The sequence below is a fragment of the Trachypithecus francoisi genome, unplaced genomic scaffold (assembly GCF_009764315.1).
Source record: "Trachypithecus francoisi isolate TF-2019V2 unplaced genomic scaffold, Tfra_2.0 Lachesis_group2, whole genome shotgun sequence".
In the NCBI taxonomy this organism is placed as follows: domain Eukaryota; kingdom Metazoa; phylum Chordata; class Mammalia; order Primates; family Cercopithecidae; genus Trachypithecus; species Trachypithecus francoisi.
This window is the reverse complement of record NW_022681465.1, coordinates 120,493,509-120,516,200: the sequence shown is the minus strand read 5'-3', so window position 1 is coordinate 120,516,200 and position 22,692 is coordinate 120,493,509.

The following is a 22,692-nucleotide window of genomic DNA, read 5'->3' as shown; positions in this document are numbered from 1 at the left end:
AACATGGCTTCTCCAACCTGGTGGTATTAGGGCAGTTCATTACATGGCAGTTTCAAGCTCCCAGAGAGAGTGTCCTAAGAGAGGCGAGGTGAACTGCCACCCCGTTAAGGCCCAGGCCCAGAAACTGACAAGCACCACTTCTGCTGTATGCTATTGGTCAAGCAGTCACCCCACCTCACCTCTCCGTGCAGGTAGCATCAAGGAATTTGGGACCATCTTCAATCCACTACAATCCCCACTCTCCAATTGCAGTCCCTTCCCCCACAGGCAGCCTTTATGTGCTCTGACGTTCATCCTTGAATTTGAACATAGTATCTAACGTAAGTTACCTAAATCTGTGTAGACATTTCCTCCCTTGCTTCTGACTGATAGATGCTTCTCCAAGGTGTGCACCCACCACATTTACTTCTGTCTTCCCCAGAGATGGGCACCTGAGTGGCCAACGTCCCTGCCAGATGGCTCTCCAGAGTGGCTGCACCTTCTCATACTCCCTTGCAAAGGGTTCCTCTTTCCACCACACTCCAACCAACTCTTGGCATTAGCTGACTTTCTAATTTTTGCTAAACTGATAAGTGTACAGAGTAAAGTTTCATGTTGAACTTTTAAAACAAGGCGGGGAAATATAGAGGAAAAAGGATAGGAAGGAAAGCGGTTAGGAGGGAAGGAAAATGGCAGCTGGCTAAGTGGAAAGAATTGGAAAGTCAAGTTTTCTGGACTGCACAGTACCCTACGGAATCCTAGAGGCCATCAGAGCAGCTGCAGGTCACCTTGTGGAAAAGTGCAAAATACAGTTAGACATTTGGAATTTGGCTTTCTGGCAGCCTGGCTGGAAGGTGTTGATTCCACAGGGCCAAGGCTGGCTGTGCCTGCCTCCCTCTGGGTCCTGGAAGCTGAGGTGAACCAGCCTCCAGTTCCCAGGTTCTTATGCTCACGAGATTTTGCTCCTCCTATTTATCTCTCAGTCCTTTTCTGGCGGCCAGAGAGTCCATCTTTAGCGGGGACCTGTACAGTATTGTTTTAATCTTCAGCTCTCTCTGTTTCCTCTCTGTTCCCTTCCTCCCTTCCTCTTCTCCTCCACCACACAGAACAGATGTGGAAAAAGCCAGGCCTTTAGGAACATCTGCTGAGACACCAGCTGCCTTCCTCCCGGGCTAAGGAAACTGTGACCCCTCTGATTATTGGGTTTCATCTAAGGACCTCAGTTCTCTGGCCAGAATATTTGCATTGAAGTCAGCAAGGTCTTCTAGCTATTTAAGAGAATTTGCTAAATCCCTGAAGATTTGTACATAAAGAAAGAAGGGAGAGATGCTATTTTTAAAACATTGGCTGTAGTTGGAGATGGCTTGCCCAGAAGTGCAGAATTCCCAGTGCTTCCCAGGGAGCGTGCATCACTCTCGGAAATACCTGTACACATAGGAGAGGTATAGGAAAAATGAGTTGAATTGTTCTGATTAAGAAAGGACCTGCAATTTGGAACTTGATCAGCAGCTGCATGCTGACTGCTAGAGGAAGAAGGGTTTGTTTCTGTTTTTGTTAATTTGTTTTTTTGGGGGGGAGGGGACAAAGTGATTTCTGAAAGCGAGTGAGAGGGCCCGGAAGTACAAATGAGGCAGAGGGAATTGGAGGAGGAAATAGGCCAGTGATAAATTCCTCCTAGCAGGAGTTCCCCACCCAGATGGGGACTTCAGTGTAGAATCATTTACTTTGGGGATGACACCTCTTGTTAACTGCAGACCTGCAGGAAACATCTGCTAAACTTGACAGCTGTGTGCTGCTGGTGGTCATTGAAAGACCAGCATTAACTTGACAGGCAGAAAGAAAAAGACAGTCCCGGGGGAAGAAAGGAATGAGATGGAGTGCTCAGTGTGAACAGGAAATCAGAGCCAGGGATGACCAGTAAAATACAAGCCCTGGGGGAATCTAGAAACATCTTGGAAAGGGCCCAAGGCTTTTCCATAACATGTGGACTGGGAGGCTCTCGGGAAGGACCCCAGACTGGTGAACTTGGCAGTACGCAAGCTGAAGGCATCTGGTATACACATGAGTGGGTGCACACACATACACACACACATGCACACATGCACACACCCCAGATCCCCTAGAGTAGTGGTCCTCAATCTTGGCTGCACATTTGAATTGTCTGGGGGCTTTAAAAATGCCAGAGCCTACCCTCACCCCAATGCCACCAAACCAATGACATCAGAATCTGTGGGAATCAGACCCACACATCAGGTTTTCAAAGCTCCCAGGGCTGAACAGCGTTGTTCTACAGCCTGACAGCTCCAGCTGCCTGGAGAGCAGATGCCATTTACAGTATCCTGCAACCAAAGACTCACTGGAACCTTCGTGCCCTTCCATCACACACATACCCAGGCCTTCTCCCTTCCTTTCTCACCACCTCCCCTAGCCCCTTCCCAACAGATCTCCTCCCATAGTCACAAGGTAAGACACAGGCGCCCAGTGGAATTTAAGCCAAGAGAAACCACAAATAATTTTGTTTAATGTAAGTATAAGCTGTGTAAAATTAGTAGATACCATGCAACATACTCATACTAAAAGTTACTTGTGATTTCTCTAAAATTCGAATTTAAGCAGGCGTCCTGTGATTTTAGTTGCTAAATCTGACAACCCTAGATAGAGACAACTTAAAAACAAATAGAAAGTTTTCTTCCTCGACAAGGGACAGAGATTTGGCACCACCACTAGCACCAGACCCAGAGTCAAAGCCCAGGGCTCCTGGGCTGAGCCCCTGGGAGAATCAGGAAAGCTTTTCGCCTTCCCCACACGTCCTGCAGGCGCGCAGTACTGCGAGTTATCACCACCAGAGGGCGCACTCTGAGCAGGCGGGAGGAGCTAGCAAGGACAAGACCTCAACCCACGGAGCATTGTTGTTCAACTGGTGGGGTCCAGGGATATTTCTTTCTCTTCTAAACTAAATGATCTCGAAGACACCTGAGATTCAGTGAGAGAGAAGGGTGAGCCCAGGGTAGAATGGTGAGACTCAAAACCTGGCAGGTTTCTTTTACAGTGATTTATTGCTTTGATTTTTTTTTTTAATTGCACAAATAAAACAGTCAAACCATTCAGAATTAAACGTGGAAGTCCTCCTTTTAATGTCCCCATTCCACCTGCCTCGCATGTGTGTCATGGATCTTCCTATTTCTACTTCTACGCACGTGTGTGTGTGTGTGTGTGTGTGTGTATGTGCATGTGTGTGTAATTTGGGTTTGTTGGTTAAATTCTTTACACAAATCCCATCTGAATATGTATGTAGATAGATAATTTCTAGAAATTTCTTTTTTCATCTAATAAATTTTCATGTAATAAATAACTTTTGAGGAGGATCACTCTGTGATGTACGCAATATTAATTTCATTTAATCTTCACAATGACCCTGTGAGGTAGGGGCTAGTGTTATCATGCATTATACAGATGGAGAAACTGTGACACAGAAAGGCTAAGTGAGTTGCACAAGATCACACAGCAAGTAAGTGGCAAAGCTGGGATTTAAACCTAGGCCATATGGCTTTGGAGCACGAATGCTTAATCACTCTTCTGCATCACTTGACTTTAACCATTGCATCACAGTCTAGCCTAGAGATGGACCATAGTATATTTATAACCACTCCCCTTTTGATCCATATGCAGGCTGTGTCCAGGGTTCCACTAGTATGAAAAAGGATGCAGAGGAGAGCTTTGTGCAGCAGCCAGAGGGGTTCTTGCAGGGTAGCGGCCCAGCTGTGGAGTACGCACAGGTTACATTCCGACAAATACTGTTAGATTTTATTCCCAAGAGGTTGAAACATTCCCATTCCCAGCAGTTGTGTTAGAGTGCCCATCCTCCTTGGTGCCATCGAGGGCATGCAGGCAGAAGGAACAGCCTGTGGAGGGGAGCAGGGATATGGTTTGGGAAATGGCAAGAAGTCCAGTGAGGCTGAAGGTTGGGTTGTGAATGTAATCTATTTTATGCTCTGCAAATTTGATACACAATACCACGACGTTTCATTGTAGTTTTTGTTTGCATTTCCCCAATTGCCAGGAATCAAAATCATCTTTTTATATGTTTATGAGCCATGTGTGTTTTTTCTTCTGTAAACTTGATGTTCATATTTTTACACTTTCCCAAAGGGATGTTTATCTTCTTGGTTTGTAGGTGCTCTAATATTATGGGATGTTAGTCTTTTGTCAGTTACATTAGCTACAAATATTATCTCATGGTGTGTTGCTCTTACAAACTCAAGTTTTAATGATAGTAACCTGGATTGTCAAATGCGACAACAGGCTTGCTTTCTCAGTCACAGCTGTGGAACATGTAACAGAGACAACCTCTCTGAAGGGCAGCTTGATAATAGAAATCAAATGTGCTTTAAATCGTGTACACTTGCTGATGCTGGTATTCTATATCCATCCTAAGGAAAGATCAGGGATATAGACAGCAAGTTAGCTCCAAAGATGGTCATTCCAGTTTTGTTAATGATGTAACAATTTGAGAACTTTTACATGTCTAACAATAGGGCACTGGAAAAATCAACTACATCTTAATCATTGGCAGGAATATAATGTTACCATTAAAAAAGATGCAATAAAACTGTGTTTTCGACTGTACTACTAAATGAAAAAATTGATAGCATGAAAGATTTTGTCCAGTATTATTCCATTTTTGTAAAAATGTTTAAAGTTCAGGCTGATAAGATATGCCCCAAAATGCTGATAATGATTTTTCTCTGAATGGGGCTACTATGGGGTAGTCTTTACTATCTTATTTTTGCTACTCTAAATTTTTTTTTAAATTTCTGCAAATAACATGAACTACTTTTATAATAAATATATATTTGTAAAATTATAGATACATATGTATATATGTATGTATATATGTCCTCTTTTCTGAAACTGAATCAGAGCTGGTCAGTGTTACCAGTAGAACACTGCAGAAGTGATGGTGTGTCACATCCAAGGCTGTCATAAGGGCATTGTGATTTCCACCTTTGCTCTTGAATCACTTGCCCTGGGGAAGCCAGCTACCATGTTGTGAGGCTGCTCAAGTAACCTTGTGGAGAGGCCCACATGGAGAGAAAACAAGGCCTTTGCTGCAGCCAGCACTAACTTGCCAACCATCTGAGTCAGTCACCTTGGAAGTGGATCCTCCAGCCTTCAGATGACCACTGTCCCAGCTCATATCTAGACTGCAACCTCATGAAAGACCTAGATCCAGAGCAGCCAGCTAAGCTATTCCTGAGTTCCCGACTCACAGAGACTGTGAAAGATAATGCATGTTTGTGTCTGTTTTAAGTCACTAGGTTTTGGCTGTTATGTAACAGTAGATAGCTGATGTAAAGTTTAGTGCCAGAAGTGGGGTGCTGATGGAACATAAACCTACCAATGTGGGAGTGTCTTTGGAACTGAGCAGAAGGCAGAAGCTGAAACGACTTTGAAGTGTCAGAGAAGGCCTAAAGGGCATTGGAGAGGCCAGTAGTGGGAGGAGGATGTTGGTGAGGGTTTATAGGAAAGTGAGAACAAAGCATTCTCACTTTCAAGAAAGGTGATTCTTGTTATGGAGAGGCAGAAATTAAGCAGCACTGCAGCAAGATGGAAAGCTCATAAATTGAATGATCTAGCTAAGGAGATTTTTAGGCAAGCCCAGGTATTGGGCTCTTCCACTAAGAGTATCTTGCTACAAACACAAAAGAATCAGAAAATGCAGCCCTGCCCTTGGCCTCTGGGCAACATCTCACTCAGCAGCATGAACTGTGCCCACTGGCCTCCTTGGAAGTGACTGATGCAGAAGGTGGAGTATTGTTGTGCTTGCTGCTTCCCAGGACGGGTCTCAGAAAGCTTGGAACTGAGGTGGAATCATGTTCATGTTCCTCCTAGAGTATAGAGCAGTTAGACTCTCAGTACCTTTCTGGAGAGAGAGCGGGGTGAAGAGTGCTCAAGGGAATAATTGAATCAATGCTCCCAGCACTCTACCCTGCCCATGGGAAGTCAGGTTGCACAGAGGCTAATCTGAAAACTCAGTCACAATGCTCCCTGGACCAGATCACAGGGATACTTTGGGGTGCCTGTGCCCTCTAGCAGGTGGGTTCCTCCCATGTGTTTCTTCCTAAGGATAAAACCACTGACATGCCATGATACTCACACACATGACACTCACATGCATGACACTCACACGAATGCCATCTCTCCCGGGAGTACCTGACAGTCTGAGCTTGAAAGTCATTTACCTTCATTTACCTGTAATGAACATTCGTCCTGCTTTCTTCTTGTCCAGCGCCCCGAACATCTTCTTTTCTTTGGGGAGCTCCTGCCTCCTGAGTCCCTGACTGTCTAGAGGAGCCAGAAACTCTATTTCTCAGAAAGGAGGGTGCAGGCATGTGACCAAACTCACCAGATAGATGTACCCGCACCAGACTCAGATTCAGAGCCAGGGGCTCCAGGACGAAGCAAGGTCCCGTGGGATCCACCCTGGTGGGGAGGCAGCAGAGGCTCCAGGGTAGCATTGGAAGCCCCCCTGTGGTGGCCCTGCTCAGGGCAGGCTGCAGTGTTGTTTCCTGGAGCTGCTCTGCAGTGGGTGGCACATTTGGGCCATATTCCAGAGCCCAGTTCCCAGGTCATTCAAGAGATGCTGGGGCCCCCCAAGTAACCAGTGATAAATCCCATTTCTGCTTAAACTCAATACAAGTGGTTTCTGTTGTTTGCAACCAAGCCTGCCTGAGGCCTTCCATTGGCGCTGCACCTTTGCAAGGGAGACATTTGGTGTGATATAGAACAGCAACTTTGGGATGAATTCCACCCTACCAGACAAAGCTGGGAGCAGAACAATCCCGGATACCTCTTCGAGTCAATGAACCACTAACTAGGGCAATGGATTTATTTAATGCACTTTTTATATCACTTGGAATGCCCTGACCTCCCCATGTCCTCCTCTGTCCCACGCGGGTCCACCCTCCACCTCATGGCCACTGTGATCTTTCTCCACAATGATCTGGTGGTGCCACTGCCCATGTGACACCTGTGCTGGGTTTCTCTGTCCTCACCCCATCTTCCTTCTCCCTGCTGTGCCCACCCAGCCATGCCATATGGACAATCACGCTTGCTCTCTGGCTTCAAGTGGGATTTGGCCAACAGAAGCATGGGCGGGCCCTCAGAGGGCAGGAAGAATGGACTTGGACATCTGTTAACCCCGCTTCTTCCCTGCCAGGTTGCCACAGGTGGGCTGCGTCCCTTTACTGCAGACTCATATGTGCCTTCTCCACACAGCCACCCTCTCTGAGTTCTGATAGCCATTCCCTGGCCTCCTGTCTTTGGGGCTAGGGGTAGACACAGCTCCCCAAAGAGGCCGTACCTCACAGCTGTGTCAGTCCCAGGCATGCTCCATGCCCTGTTGGCTTCCCTAACCCCATCCACCCCTTTGCAGACAGCGTCTTTATCAACCTGCACTTCAGTTACCCATCTGAGTGTGTCATCTATGTCCTGCTGGGGCCCTGACTGAGACAACAGCCTTCACTCGATGTTTAGGTTTCAGGCAAGACCCACTTCCTTCCAGACCAAGCTGAGCTTTCAAGGCCCTATGGGCTCTGGCCCCTGCCAGCCTTTCCTGCTCATCTGTCCTTCCCTGACTATGCCAGGCTTTCCCCTTCCTGCCTTCGCCACCCCACCAAGGCCCTCACCCAGGAGCACCCTCACTCTTCCTGCCTGCCGCCCCAGAGCCATCTGCTCTAGGCAGCTGTGCAGGCCGAGTAATGCCCACCACAAAGATGTCCACGTCCCAATCCCTGGAACCCAGGAATGCTACCTTCTGTGACAAAAAGGACTTTGCAGGTGTGGATAAGGATGTGGAGATGGTGAGATTGTCCTGGATTATCCAGATGGGCCTTAAATGTCATCACAAGTATCCTTAACGAGGGAGGCTGAGGGGCATTTGAGTACAGCAGGGAAGGCGGTGTGATGTTGGATGCAGAGGTTGCAGGGGTGCATTTTGAAGATGGAGAAGGGGGCTGCAGGCAAGGAATGCAGGCAACCCCCCAAAGCTGAACAGGGCCAGAAAGTGGACTTTGCCCTGGAGCCTCCGGAAGAGACCGGCTCAGATGACACCTATAGCCAGGGAAACTGATTTCACACTGCCCACCTTCAGTGTTGTAAGAGAATACATTCATGTTGCTTTAAGCCACTAAGGTTGTGGTAATCTGCTACAACAGCCATGAGAAACTAATCAGATGCCTTCCCCAATCCCAGACTGGGCAGGCGGTCCCCTCTGGGTTTCTGCCACCCGTACTCACTCCAAGTGGCACCTGTCATTCTGTATCAGACCTGCAGTTTACCTGTTGGTCCTCCCACCAGAACCCGAGGCAGGGGTTGTGCCTATTCACGTCTGTTTCACCAGCACGCTGGCATTGTCACTCACCAACTGAAATTCCACAAAGCAGGGATGCTCACTTACGATTTTCAGGAATCTAGTAAACTCCTCCTGGTGACCCACCGGACACCAAAGTGGGCTCCTTGGACACTGGTGGTTGGTTTTCTACGATGCTCCACTGGGACTGAGTCGGAGCTGGACTCCTGTCCTCCTGTGACCGAATTAATTCCTCTGATACAGCCCCCATCCTCAGGGTCCCAGGGAGCGTGACATTTGGGAAGTGTCTCATATAGCATGGAAAGTGGAGCAAAGGGCCTGGGGGTGTGCACGCCACCGCTTTCTTTTCTTTCTGCCCCATTTTCTCCTTTCTATCCCCCTCTCCCCTCTGACATTCAGGGACAGGGACTGCAGCTTTGTCCCTGCCCAGAGCTCCGCTATCACATGCTGGCCGAGGCTGCAGGCTGTACAGCCTTCTCTGCACGCTCTGCTCTCCCGGTCCCAGCATGGGGACTGGGCAGGAGGTCCACAGCGGCTCAAGGAGCTGGGGTAAACTCACACAGTGGCTCTTCCGCCCTCCCTGCACTCCTTTCCTGAACACCTCTCCTGCCCATCCCCCCTCTCCTGGCATCCAAGTCCCCAGTTCCGCCACCCCACTTAACTCGAGACCCCAGCCAACACTTCCACCAAGGATGGGGCTGAGACCTGTAGGGCTACCCCTTAAGGCCCTCTGGTCCGGCCCCCACACCCATAGGTCACCAGAGTACTTGACGGTTTGAACCACATCCCTCCGCAGGACTCCTCACTGAGATTCCAGCGGGGCCACCCTCTCCTGTCCCTTGCACTAGCCTGGGAAGTCTTTGAGCACAGCCACCAGCAACTTCTTCTTCATGTTCCCAGGGCCTGGAAAGGGGCCTTGCATATAAATTTGCTGAAATGTATCAGGGTAGGGGCTGCGGGCACTGTTCAACCTTTAGCAAGGCGGCTGGGGGACCTGAGGTCACAGGGCAGGAACTGTCTTCACGCTGAGTTTCTGTTTCCTTCTGTGTAGAATACGGCTAGGGAGGAGTCCTGCTTTGAAGGATTGAGAAGATACTGAAATAAGAGCTCCCAAGGCAAATTGAGAAGTGGGGAATGTGCTTGCATTGAGAAAAATGAGAGACCCTATGGGAGGCACCTCCCCTGTGATTGGAAGAGGAGCCTCTGGGCAAGGCAGAGGAAAGACACTTGTGCTTTCATAGTTTGTAGTGGGAATTGGCCAAAAAATGCTAAAAAGGATGATATTATTGAGACAGTTGGTGAAATCGGAATACGGTCTGCAGAGGAGAGAATACTACTGCACCCATGTTAATTTTCCTGATTTGAACAACTGTACTGGATTATGGAAGATAATGACTTGTTTTTAGGAAAGAGCCACGGAACTATTATAAAGGGGCATTATACTTCCAATGGCTCAGATCTTAAAAGTATGTATTTAGACACAGAGCAAAAATTATAAAGCAAATGTGGCAAATTGTTAACAACTGAGGAATCCTGCTAAAAGGTATATATTAATATAAAGTTTTTGTGCCATCCTTGCAACTTTTCAACTAAGTTTGAAATTATTTCAAAATGAAAGTTTTCAAAAACACTTAAAAGCGTTTGCAATATGTTCATTCATTCTGTTTGAATCTCGTTCCGTGAGAATACATTCATGTGTTACTAGAGTTTTGCATGTTTTTTTGTCTGTCTGTTTGTTTTTTCTCAAGACAGGGTCTTGCTCTGTCTCCCAGGCTGGACTGAAATGGCGTGATCTCTACTAACTGCAACCTCTGCCTCGCGGGTTCAAGCGATTCTCCTGCCTCAGCCTCCTGAGTAGCTGGGATTACAGGTGTGCACCACCACGACCAGCTAATTTTTTGTATTTTTAGTAGAGATGGCATTTCACCATGTTGGCCAGGCTGGTCTTGAACTCCTGACTTTGTGATCCACCTGCCTCGGCCTCACAAAGTGCTGGAATTACAGTCGTGATCCACCGCGCCCAGCCGAGTGTTGCATATTTTTAATGATTGAACGGACACAGCGTGATGGTTAATTTTATGTGTCAATTTGATTGGGCTCAGGGATGCTCAGGAGCTGGCAACATGGGAATACATCCAGCATTAAAATAAATGCAATTAAAAGTAAAATAATAATAATAATAAAACCCACATTATTTCTACGTGTATCTGTGAGGGTGTTTCTGGAAGGAGTTAGCAGGTGGATCCGTGGGCTGACTGAGTCAAGATCGCCCTCCTTAGTGTGCCAGCCAGGCATCCCGCAATCTGCCGAGGGCCTGAAGAGAGCAAAAGGCAGAGGAAGGGTGAACGCCACTGTCTCTGCTTGAGCTGGGCCGTCCACCTTCTCCTGTCCCCAGACATTGGCTCCTCTGGTTCTCGGCCTTTGGCTTGGACTGACCTACTCCACCGGCTTCCCTGATCCTCTACTTGCAAACAGCGGGTCGTGGGACTTCACAGTATCTGCAATCGTGCGAGCCAGTCTCTCATAACAAACTTCTTTCTATCCATCTATGCATGGCCTATTGGCCTGCAGAGCCCCAAGTAATCTATACAGTAGGCGAAACCTTGTGAGCTGAAAAGCACAAACTGTTAAATATTCCCATATTTGTCATGCTACGCATTATTAATACGATTGTTATAATTATTGTTGTTGACATTGTCAATAGTTTGAGTAGTTCTTGACTGGCAGTGAGTGGACCGTCTTGCTGGTGGCCTGGCAGTTTATTTTCCCGCCTCTGCATCCTGGATCCCGGCCCCTGGGCTGCTCCCGGCAGGAGCCAAGGCCCAAGGAACTCTCGACGGTCCGTAGCTGGCGTTCGGCAGTGACCTCCTCTCTCCACTAGAGGGCGCGCGCAACGCCTCTTCCACGCCGCCAGGCTCCATGGAGTCTGAGCTGCAGGCGCTGAGCCGCAAGACATCCACAGACCTGAGCTGCAGGGAACCTGGCAACTGCAGTGAAGACGGTCTGGGGTCTCTGGAACCCAGCTCAATTATCTGCTCCCTTTTATTCCCCTGCATAGTTGGCTGTTAGCTTGAGGATGGCATTGAAACTGCATACAATTCAATAATTAATTCCAGACTGGATCTGAGGAAGCACAGGTAAGTTAACCAATGCAGACTGCGGACTCCACACCATCAAGGAGGGCTGCCCAGAGGTGGCAATGGGCAGCCCATAGCCCAGGTTTTGCCCCCAGATATCCTTTGTTCGGCCTTCATGGTGCCCGAAAAATAGAATTCAGAGAGTTTAACATTGAAAGATTTTTAAACTTGGGAGAGTTCATATAACACCCAGATATCTGGGGGGGGGGGTTTCTTATAAAATGAGGTAAAAGACACCCACATCCCCTCATGGCAACACCTCCCTCTCGCTGGAGCTGTGGAGCCAGCCATTGCTCCCCTTGGACTGGGCATACACTCTCCAGCTCACCACAGTCCTCACCCTGGCACCACCTCGCTGTGTTATGTCTCCTGCCTGGACCTGCAGGCATCTGGCTTTGCCACCTAGACCACAGGAAAGCCTGAATTATCCAGATGCCCTGAGAATGGGCCAGTTCCCTTCAATTACATTTTCTGGTCAACTGCCATTTTTAAGAAAAATCCTTGAGATTGCAAAGCTTTCTGGGAATAAATTTTTTAAAAATTATGTAAAATGTTGCCATGCCTCCCTGTCATCATTGCAACCACTGTGGAAAAGGAGGCACACGCTTGAGGCTGTGTGACCTTAAACAGCCACCCAACCTTTCTGTGCTTGTTCTCTTGCCTGTAAAATGGGGACTTTAACAGCCTCATGAAATGCTTTGAGAATAAGGAAGACACTCCATGTCAAAGCACTTAGCAGAGCCCTTGGCACATAGCAAGAGCCAAATAAGTTTTTACTATTATTAGTAGTAATTACAGGTTGAGCATCCCTAGTCTGAAAATCCAAAGCCTGAAACACTTTCAGATAAGGTACCCTCAGCCTGTATTAATCACATAGGGTAGCTGAGTACACGGGGAAACTAGGCCATCGTTCTCAAACTTGGGTGCACATCAGAGTCAGCTGAAGGTCACGTGGGCACAGATTGCTGGGCCCCCTCAGAGTTTCTGATTGAGTAGGCATGGGCTGGAGCCTGAGAATGTGCGTTTTTATCAAGTGCACAGGTGACTGTTGACACGCTGTTCCACCTGTGCACACTGACTGTATTGGTCCGTGCTGTATTGCTAGAAAGTGATACCCAAGCCTGGGTAATTTACCAAGAAAAAAGCTTTCTTCAGCTCATGATTCTGATGTCTGGAGAAGTTCACAGTTGGGCATCTGCATCTGGTGAGGGCCGCAGGCTGCTTCCATTCATGGAGGAAGGTGAAGGGGAGTCGGTGTGCAGAGATAACATAGTGAGAGAGGAAGTGAGTCGGGAGCTGGATGCCAGGCTCTTTAACAACCATTTCTAGAGGGAATTAGTCAAGCAAGAATTCACTCCAAGGGAGGGCCTTAATCTGTTAATGAGGGATCTGCCCCTTGAGCCATACTCCTCCCATTCACCCCACCCCCATGACCCAAACTCCTCCCATTCACCCCACCCCCATGACCCAAACTCCTCCCATTCACCCCACCCCCATGACCGATTCTCCTCCCATTCACCCCAACCCCATGACCGGTACTCCTCCCATTCACCCCACCCCCATGACCCATTCTCCTCCCATTCACCCCATCCCCATGACCCAAACTCCTCCCATGCACCCCACCCCCATGACCCAAACTCCTCCCATTCACCCCACCTCCATGACCCATTCTCCTCCCATTCACCCCACCCCCATATCCAAACTCCTCCCATTCACCCCACCTCCATGACCCATTCTCCTCCCATTCACCCCATCCCCATACCCAAACTCCTCCCATTCACCCCACCCCCATACCCAAACTCCTCCCATTCACCCCACCCCCATGACCAAACTCCTCCCATTCACCCCACCTCCATGACCCATTCTCCTCCATTCACCCCACCCCCATACCCAAACTCCTCCCATTCACCCCCCTCCATGACCCAAACTCCTCCATTCACCCCACCCCCATGACCCATTCTCCTCCCATTCACCCCATCCCCATACCCAAACTCCTCCCATTCACCCCACCCCCATGACCCGTACTCCTCCCATTCACCCCACCTCCATGACCCAAACTCCTCCCATTCACTCCACCCCCATGACCCAAACTCCTCCCATTCACCCCACCCCCATGACCCGTACTCCTCCCATTCACCCCACCTCCATGACCCAAACTCCTCCCATTCACCCCACCTCCATGACCCAAACTCCTCCCATTCACCCCACCCCCATGACCCGTACTCCTCCCATTCACCCCAACCCCATGACCGGTACTCCTCCCATTCACCCCACCCCCATGACCCGTACTCCTCCCATTCACCCCACCCCCATGACCGGTACTCCTCCCATTCACCCCACCTCCATGACCCAAACTCCTCCCATTCACTCCACCCACCCCCATGACCCATTCTCCTCCCATTCACCCCACCCCCATGACCCATACTCCTCCCATTCACCCCACCCCCATGACCCGTACTCCTCCCATTCACCCCACCCCCCATGACCCGTACTCCTCCCATTCACCCCACCTCCATGACTTATACTCCTCCCATTCACCTCACCTCCAATATTGGGGATCAAATTTCAACATGGGATCTGGAGGGGACAGACATCCAAACCATGTCACTTACTCATTTCAAAAGTGTACCAACACATTGACTTGATTATCTGAAAAAAAGTCAAGGTAAGTATTTAAAGAGTAGACATGTATAAAGTACTTGGAACAATGTCTTGCAAAAATGTGTTATAATTATTAGTAATAAAATGGGGGAGAATCAGGAAAATCTAAAAACTAAAACTCAAGAGAAGGATGTAGGGAGAAGCAGCTTTGGGCCTTTGGGCTAAGAGGTTGCAGGGGTCACCCTGTCTTAATCTTCTCTACAAGCCGATGGAGGAAGAACATGTAGGGAAAAGAGTTCTCAGAAATGAAGAGCCCTGTGCTAGATTGCCCAGGTATGAGGTACAAGTGACCTCCCCAAACACAGGTCTCTCTGCCTCCATGGGGGCTGGGGTCTTCCCACTCCCCCATGTCCCTCTGAGCTGTAGCTAATTTGAGTTTCAACACTTGATCTGGAAGTGGCTCTGTCTGGAGTATTCTACAAAAAGCCTGTACCCCCTGGGGTCCAAGAGCAGAATTCAGGGTCATGATGTAGTCACAGAAGGATGGCTGTGAGGGCCCCATGGGACAGGAAGGAAAGGAGGTGTGCAGGAGAGCCGACGCCACAAGATGCATATCACAAAGGAAGGCGAGTGGGCCAGGAGCTGCACAACTGCAGCTGACCCTGTTCTGGGGCAGGTTCCCCACATCATGTGTGTCCCTGACCCGCCCCAGCCCTTCACCTTCAGGGTTAATGGAGGGCAGAGGCTGAATGGGCAAATAACCCCAAGTCATCCCCAAATCTAAATGGACCCAGGGTTTTGGAGGGGCTCATCCTAGACCCTCAAAAGGCTCAAGCCTGTTTCCAGGGAACACAGGATCGGATGTGCCCCAGGTTTGTCCTGCCCCCCGGCCAAGGATGGGTGTTCACAGCAGGTAAAAACAGAGCCTGGGGGTCACACATCATGCAAGGGCCCCTCACAGCGTGTGATGCAGCCGGCATGAGAAGAGAAGGGGGCTGTCATTGGCCGAGATGACCCTCCCCATGGGGACACATTCCAACCAGAGATTCAAGACGTCTGACAACTTGGAACTTGAACCTGCCCTTCCCGATAGCTGGAAAGGCACATGTGTTAGGGGAGCCCTTAGGACCTATTTTACTTAACGCCTGTTAGCTTGATTTGAACTCTGAACTGTTGAGACTTGTGATATGTGGTCTTCCCTTTGAACTCCTGCCTATGCCCTGCATTTGCAGGGACAGAGCTTCCCACCAGCACCAAGAACACTGCTGGCATTCAGATGTTCAGAAGATATTCACCGAACAGATGAACGTGGGGGGCCAGGGTCGGATATGGAGGGGCTGGGGCAGGTGGCTGTGAAGTGCAGGGCTTCTGCCCAGGGTCATGAAAATGTTCTGGAGTTGATTCTGATAATGGTTGCGCAGCTCTGAATACTCTAAAGGTCACTGAATTGTACCCTGTAAGGGAGTGAATTGTGTGGTATGTGACTGAGAGCTCAATAAATTGTTAACAAAACACGACAAAACAGAAGCCTCAGAAGCATGCTGCCACACCATGACAGCACCATTTAATGTCTAGTGCTGCGTGCAATTCCTCCTGACACGTATACCTCTGATCCTTGTGGCAGCTCTGTGATGCAGGTACTCCCCTCTTCACTGTTTAAAAGGGGGATCTGAGGCCCATGGTGTTGGCTGACTTGCTCAGGCTCACCCAGGAAGCTCAGTAGCAGGGCTAGATGCAACCCAAGTACCTGTGGCAACATACTGCCTCATGGGGACATCTGGATGGGAAGGTTGTTCCTGTGCTCAGCCAAGAAGAAGCCAGATGGTGAACTTTCACGAAGCTCCAGAATGTCTCAGCCCCACAGGAGGAAGACTGTCATCCTTACATCCCACCACAAAACCATGGATATGGTTTTGCATTGGTTAAATTTACAGATAGAATTCTGTAACAAGGCTACTGCCCTGGGGAGAGTCCCAAGTGTCCTGGGAAAGGGCCCACTGGCCTGACTTTCAGCTCTCTGGGAAGATGTTTAGCTGGTGCCTGGGTGGGATGGGTTGGATACAGATGTGCTTGTCACATGGCAGTGAACCAGCATTCACACCAGACCCTCGTCGCTAAGGAGAGGGGAGCCCCCTGAGCAGGTGCATCTGAGGATGCTCTTGTTTAGATCTGGCTGGATCCTCTTTCTCTTCCAGCATCCAGATTCAACTGAACCTAACCTTCTTCTCTCTGCCCCCTCCCTGGGTTTCCCAGAGCTCTTGCTGCTAATTGTAGAGGATTCTGGGCATCAACAGTGTCTCCCTGTGCTCATTTTAAAACACAGATACTCAACTATCGATTTCTAAATAAGCTCCATTTTCCTGCAATAGTCTTTGCAATATGCCTACCCAGATCTATTAGAATTGCCTGGAAGACTGCTTTTCTGTATTTGTGAGGCCTTGTTGCTCTTGCACCCTCTCTGTGAGCTCCTGGAAATTACTCCAGGTTCTCATTAAGTATGATCAAGGATGCTCTTTTAAACGAGAATAACCAGATAAAGCGTCTCTTTGCCCTTTCCTCCTTCCTCCATTCTACAGCTAGGAATGCATAAGAGACAGCTGGAGCTCTAGCAGCCATCTTGAGCCATGAGGCACACTAGAGGATGAAAGCAAAGCCTAAGCATGGTGAAGCAGAAATCGTGAAGGAACACGATGCCCCAGTGACCCTGGAGCCATGACACCAGCCCTGGACTAACTACTTGTGGAACCGTTTTAAATGACAGAAAAATCAGCACAATTGTGTACATCTGCTGCTCTTTTAGGCACTGCAATTTGTTTTGCTTGTTTTCAAACCTCTCATAAATGGAATCATGCTGTGTGCCCTTTTTTATGCCTGGCATCTTTCACTCATTCTCATGTTTGTGGATTCTTCATGTTGCTGCACATAGTTCTTGATGGACACATGGGTTGTTTCCAGCTTGAAGTTATTATAAACAATGCTGCCTTGAACATTTTCACACATGCTCCTCGATGCACAGATGTACACATTTCTTCTGAGAATATACCTAACAATAAATAGCCAGATCATGGGACAGGCATAGGTAGGTGCAACCTTAGTAGATACTGCAAAGAATTTTCCAAAGTTTAGTCATTTGACATTCCCACTTGCACAGTATGAGAATTCCCCTTGCTCCACTTCCTTGTCAACACTTAGTATTGTTTGCCTGTTTTATTTTAGCCATTCTGGAAACCATGTTGTGGTATCACCTTATGGTCATTGGCCATTCAGATATCATCTTTTGGAAAGGTCCTACTCAAGTCTTCTGGCCAGTATTCTATTATGTTGTTGGCTTTTTCTCTTACTGATTTGTAGCTCTATTCTGGCTATGACTTCTTTGATGAATATATGGATTGCAAATATTTTCTCTCCTTCTGTGACTTGTCTTTTCACCCTCATAAGAGTGTCATTTGATGAGTCAATTTTCAAGTAATAAAATCCATCAACCATTTCTTTATGGTTAATAAGTTTTAGTCCTGTCAAGTCATCTTTGCCTACTCCTTTATGTCTTTCCAGAAATGTTGTAAACATTATAATTTTACCTTTCGCGTTTTGATTTGCAATCCATCTCCCACACACTTTTGAATGAGCCACCGTACACCCATGTAGGTAAGAAACCTGTTTATAATGGTCTGACTAGAGTCTAACTCAGCCTTACACATAAACACCAAGTAGCTTTTGCACTTTTAATACACACTGAGTTTCCCAGAATGTAACTCCTGTGTAAATTTAGAGAAGATTGCATTTTGTTTTATTTGGAACTTTACCAAGATTTGAATCACCATTTCAGAAAAAATACGTCACTGACAAGGAAGTTGCCCGAGGCACCTGAGTCCCGGATAACACGCCTGTGCCCGGCCGCATCCTAGGGAATTCTGCGCTTTATGCGCACACACACTTCACTGGCTCTCAAACTGTTAACTATTAAGGAAAAGACACAACGGTCTTCAACTGATTTGTGTCTAACTTCTCTTCAATCCCAACACATTCTTTGTAACTTGGGGCGTGTATCTGATCACTTCAAACATACCCTCTCAGGTGGTCCTGCCCGGTGCCTAGGTATTGGCACACATACTATTTTATGATAAATCACCTTATTTTAATGTCTTTTTTCTATTAAGGAGACACAGGGAATTATATGAATTTGGGAAGGGATTATATGTGTAAATACATTGTATTTAGTGGCAAGATGGTAAGGGGGTTTTACAAAATATTTGCTCTATGAAGGAGCCACATGGTCCATGTCATCGGCTTTGCCCAGAGGGCCTCACATTCCAAGTCGAATGAGCATATGGAGGTGTTTTCCTAGCCACAAGAGCAGTTCTTTTCCACAGTGGAGTTCCCCTGGGGCCAACAGTATTTCTTCTCATTAAATTTGTCCCCCACAACCCCAGGACAAACAACAGGTGAATACTCAAAGCCGCTTTGCCTGGGTCGCCCATCTAGCTGCCTGAAATCACAGACCGGCCTGCTCTGGTTCTTTGTTGGGTTTAGATTCACAGTTACAAAGGTCTGAGATCAAGCCCCAGCTCTGCCCCAATCTAGCCATGTGGCTTTGGGTGGTGCGTCAACCCTCTGCCAGCCCACAGCATAAGCTTATTAAATGAGTCAAAGAAAACATACATGGCATAGTTATGAAAGTCACAAGGTAGTAATAACCGCGGATGCGTGCTGAGTGCTGCCTATAAGCCAACTCCTGCGCCAGTGCCTCAGAAGGAAATCTACTTTCACCCTCACAACCCTGCCATGAGTGCAGGGACCATGACTCACCGCCATTTTACAGATGAGGAAAGCGGAGGCACAGAGAGAATAAGTAAACTGCCCCGGGCTACACAGTTGGTAAATGGTACAGTGAGAGGTAAAGCCAGGCAGTCTATCTCCCATTAAATGATAGCTTGGATCGGGCGTGGTGGCTTATGCCTGTAATCCCAGCCCTTTGGGAGGCCAAGGTGGGTGGATCACTTGAGGTCAGGAGTTCGAGACCAACCTGGCCAACATGGCGAAACCCCATCTCTACTGAAAACACAAAAATTAGCTGGGTGTGGCGGTGGGTGCCTGTAATCCCAGCTCCTCAGGAGGCTGAGGCAGAAGAATCGCTTGAACCCAGGAGGCAGAGGTTGTTGCAGTGAGCCAAGATCGTGCCATTGTACTCCAACCTGGGTGACAAGAGCAAAACTCCATCTCAAAAAAATATATAAATAAATAAAAATAAAAATAAATGATAGCTTGTAGGGGAAGAAATGCCCAGAAGAGGGAAGACACTCAGAAAATGGCAGCTCTCGGCTACTACGATGTGCACGTTGGTTGCATAGTTCTAAACACCTACATTGATGGGTGCCTCACTGCTCACCAAAAACTAGTTGCATGCCCTTGATTTAACTGCATTTAATACACACCACAGTGGCTGTTAAACAAGTTGATTTCTAATATCCCAACTACCTAAATTTGGCAAGGTTTGTCAATAGAATAAACACTATGAATGTGATGTTAATTTTAATTTCCTTGCCTGTGCTATAGGCAAGTCTGTGTTTGCACTGTAATGCATGCTGATATTTACCTAAAATATCCAATCCCATAAACAACAAAAAGCATACTATGTTGAAAATATTTCCAAGCCCCAGGCCACTTGTGCCTGGAAATACTTGACACAATGAAGCACATCTACCTCCCTGAAGGCTGGTTGTAACGGTCTCTAGATCCTGAAGAATGTTGTCTGATGTAGACCAAGGTCAGGTATGGTAAATATAGTGGCTTCCAGCACAAAATAGACTCCACTTCCCAGCAGGTGTGGCTGCTGAAACTTTCCATTTTTGAAAACGGTTGCGGGCTGGGAGAATTTTAGGGAGCTTTGTGTGAGGTGGTGTCATGGTCCAGAAAGCAGCAGGACCCTGGAGTTTAAAGCTGACTTTCAAGTTGAGCCTCTGCTATCACAAAGTAGGCAAGAGGCCTCAGGCCCTTGAGGTTTTGCTTCGTTATCTGTCAAAGGAGAAGGTTGTGCTAAAAGAATCCCTAAAGCCCCCTCAGGTCTGGACTTCCAGGATGCCACGGCAGCCAAGAAGTGTCATGCTCCCCATAATTTTAAATTGGTTGGTGCTGGATCTCATTGTGAACAAGTCAGAACTTGCTTCCCTCCTAACTGTGTGAGTTAGGCCCATCACTGCACTTCTCTGAGCCTCAGTTTCCTCCTTAGTATGATTAGGAATAATAATGCCATTCTCACAGGGTTGTTGTAGAGGTAACATTGGAAAGGCCTAAACATAAAATAGATGCTCAAAAAATGTCAGTTTCTTGCTGCCACGCATTTGCCCACCTTCTATTTTCTCCATGTTCCCCACTCTGCAGTCAGAGCAACCCACCTGTACCCCATGCCTGCCCATCCTTTCTTTCCCCAGAAGTCTGGAGAATCTAGATGTTTATTTCCTCTGCCCCAAACCAGCATCTACTCCTGCACCAACGGTCACAATGGAAACCACCTGATAAATCGATGCAATTACTTGTGTCGCATTTGCACTAAGAATTCTAGTGGTAGTATTTCGGAGCCCAGAACAGAGAGGAATCAGTCATTTAAAGATGGCAAGGTCGAATGAAAAATTTCATTCTTTGATGATGCTAGAAAAAGAAGCACTCAGAACGGTTTCTCTTCTCAATGTGCGTCATGCAAATGAGTAGCTGGTCTCTCCATGTGACTTGTTTGGTTCCATGATCTGTCTCTTTTTTCTCGTGGCAAAATAACCCACTTTATTAGATCCATCTCAGGGGCTTTACCAGTGGGTAAAGTCTTAGAGCCGGGATTCTTATTTGCTTTCTCCTGTCAGCCACCCCAAATTCTTTTGGGAAGTAGGTGGAGCATAAATGAAAAATTGGTAAACAAAATTCTTTCTTTGGTCTCCTACGGACAGACCTCAGTCTCTTTGGGTCACTTCATGGCTCCCAAGCTATAATTATTGGTTGCTTTTTTCAGTGTCCCTCTGAACTGAGAGTCTTTAGTTGTTCTAAATTCATTTGGGCTCCTTCTGGACCCAGGAATTAAAGGTGACTCTTCATTCCTGTAAGTCAGAGACAGCCTCATCTAAGGAAACATTCCAGAGCTGTTTGCACCGCATGTGGCGAGGAGGGCCAATTAAAGCTACCCCCAGCATCCTCTGAGTGAAGTTTGAGATGGCCTTGGGAGACAGGACGCTTCTTTATGAGTCCCATCTCCAGCCTGGAGGATGTTTCCTTCCTGTAGCCCTGAGTCCTGGGGCCTTGGAGTCTTGAAAATTAAGACAGAGTCCATTGGATCAGAAGAATGGGGGTGGTTTTATTGGCCACCAAGTACCCCTAACATCATGGGATTTGGGTAATGCCCTGAACTACTCCAGACTTCTGAAAGCAAGAGAGCCTTTCCCCAAAGACTCCCCAAGCTCTACTTTATCATAGTTGATTCCCAAACCCCTTTCACAATTCCTACCTATCCAACACACTACCTTGTGGGGAATTGAGTGGAGTGAGAGTCTGATTGAGAGACATTGCAATCTTTGGTCTTTAATAATAATAATGATAACAAATAATATCTATTGAGCACTTTGCATGCATTACTTCACTTCATCCTCACAACAACTCTCTGAGGTCAATACCATTATTATTTTCACTTCACAGAGGAGGGGACCAAGGCTGAGAAGGGGGAAAATAAGTTCCTCAGAGTTAGTAAATGACAGACATTCAAACCCAGACCTGACTGGCCCCAGAAGCCTCATTTTTAACAACCGCATGAGTTTTCTGCCTGCTTTGCCCTAACAGTGAGAGGCTGATACTTCAGGTCCTGGTACCCACATCAAACCTGGAAGATCCTAAATGCATAGGCCAGATGGGAGGAGACACAGAGACCCCAGTGGCTAGAAAGGCAGACTCTGGGGCCAAATGGCTCAGGTTGAAGATAGCCCCAATGCTTACCAACCGTGTGGCCGTGGGCAAGTTACTTCATCTTCTGTGCCTTTGTGTTCCTGGCATGCATAGGAAGAATCATCTCTTATCAGATTCTCGTGGCAATGGAATGGGTTATACAGATAAACCACACAGACAGCATTTGGCCCATTGGACGAGCTCCATGAACTACCGGGTGTTTTTGTCGGCTCTACCATTTCAATCCCCCAATCCGCTCAGCACACCTACCTGGATATCCAGTAGGCAATGCAAATTTGGCAGAGCCAAAGCTGAACTCCAGATCTTCCCTTCCAAACCTGCTCTTCTCCCAGTCTTGCCCATCTCAGCACCTGACAACTGTATCCTTCCAGTGGCTGAAGTCAAGAATTTTGGAGTCATCCTGGATATATCTCTTTCCCTCACAGCTCATATCTAATTTATCTGCAAATCTTTTTAGCTTTACCTGTAAATATATCCAAAGTCCAACTCTATCTCACTACCTCTACTGATACCACTTGGTCCAAGCCAACACCATCGAGAGAAGCACCTCCCCTGGATGCTTCCAGAAGCCCTCTCTGTCTGTGCTCTCTGCTTCTGCTCTTGCCTGTGATACAGGAGGCATCACGTCACCCTACTCAAGACCCCATGTGGCTCCCCATCTCACCC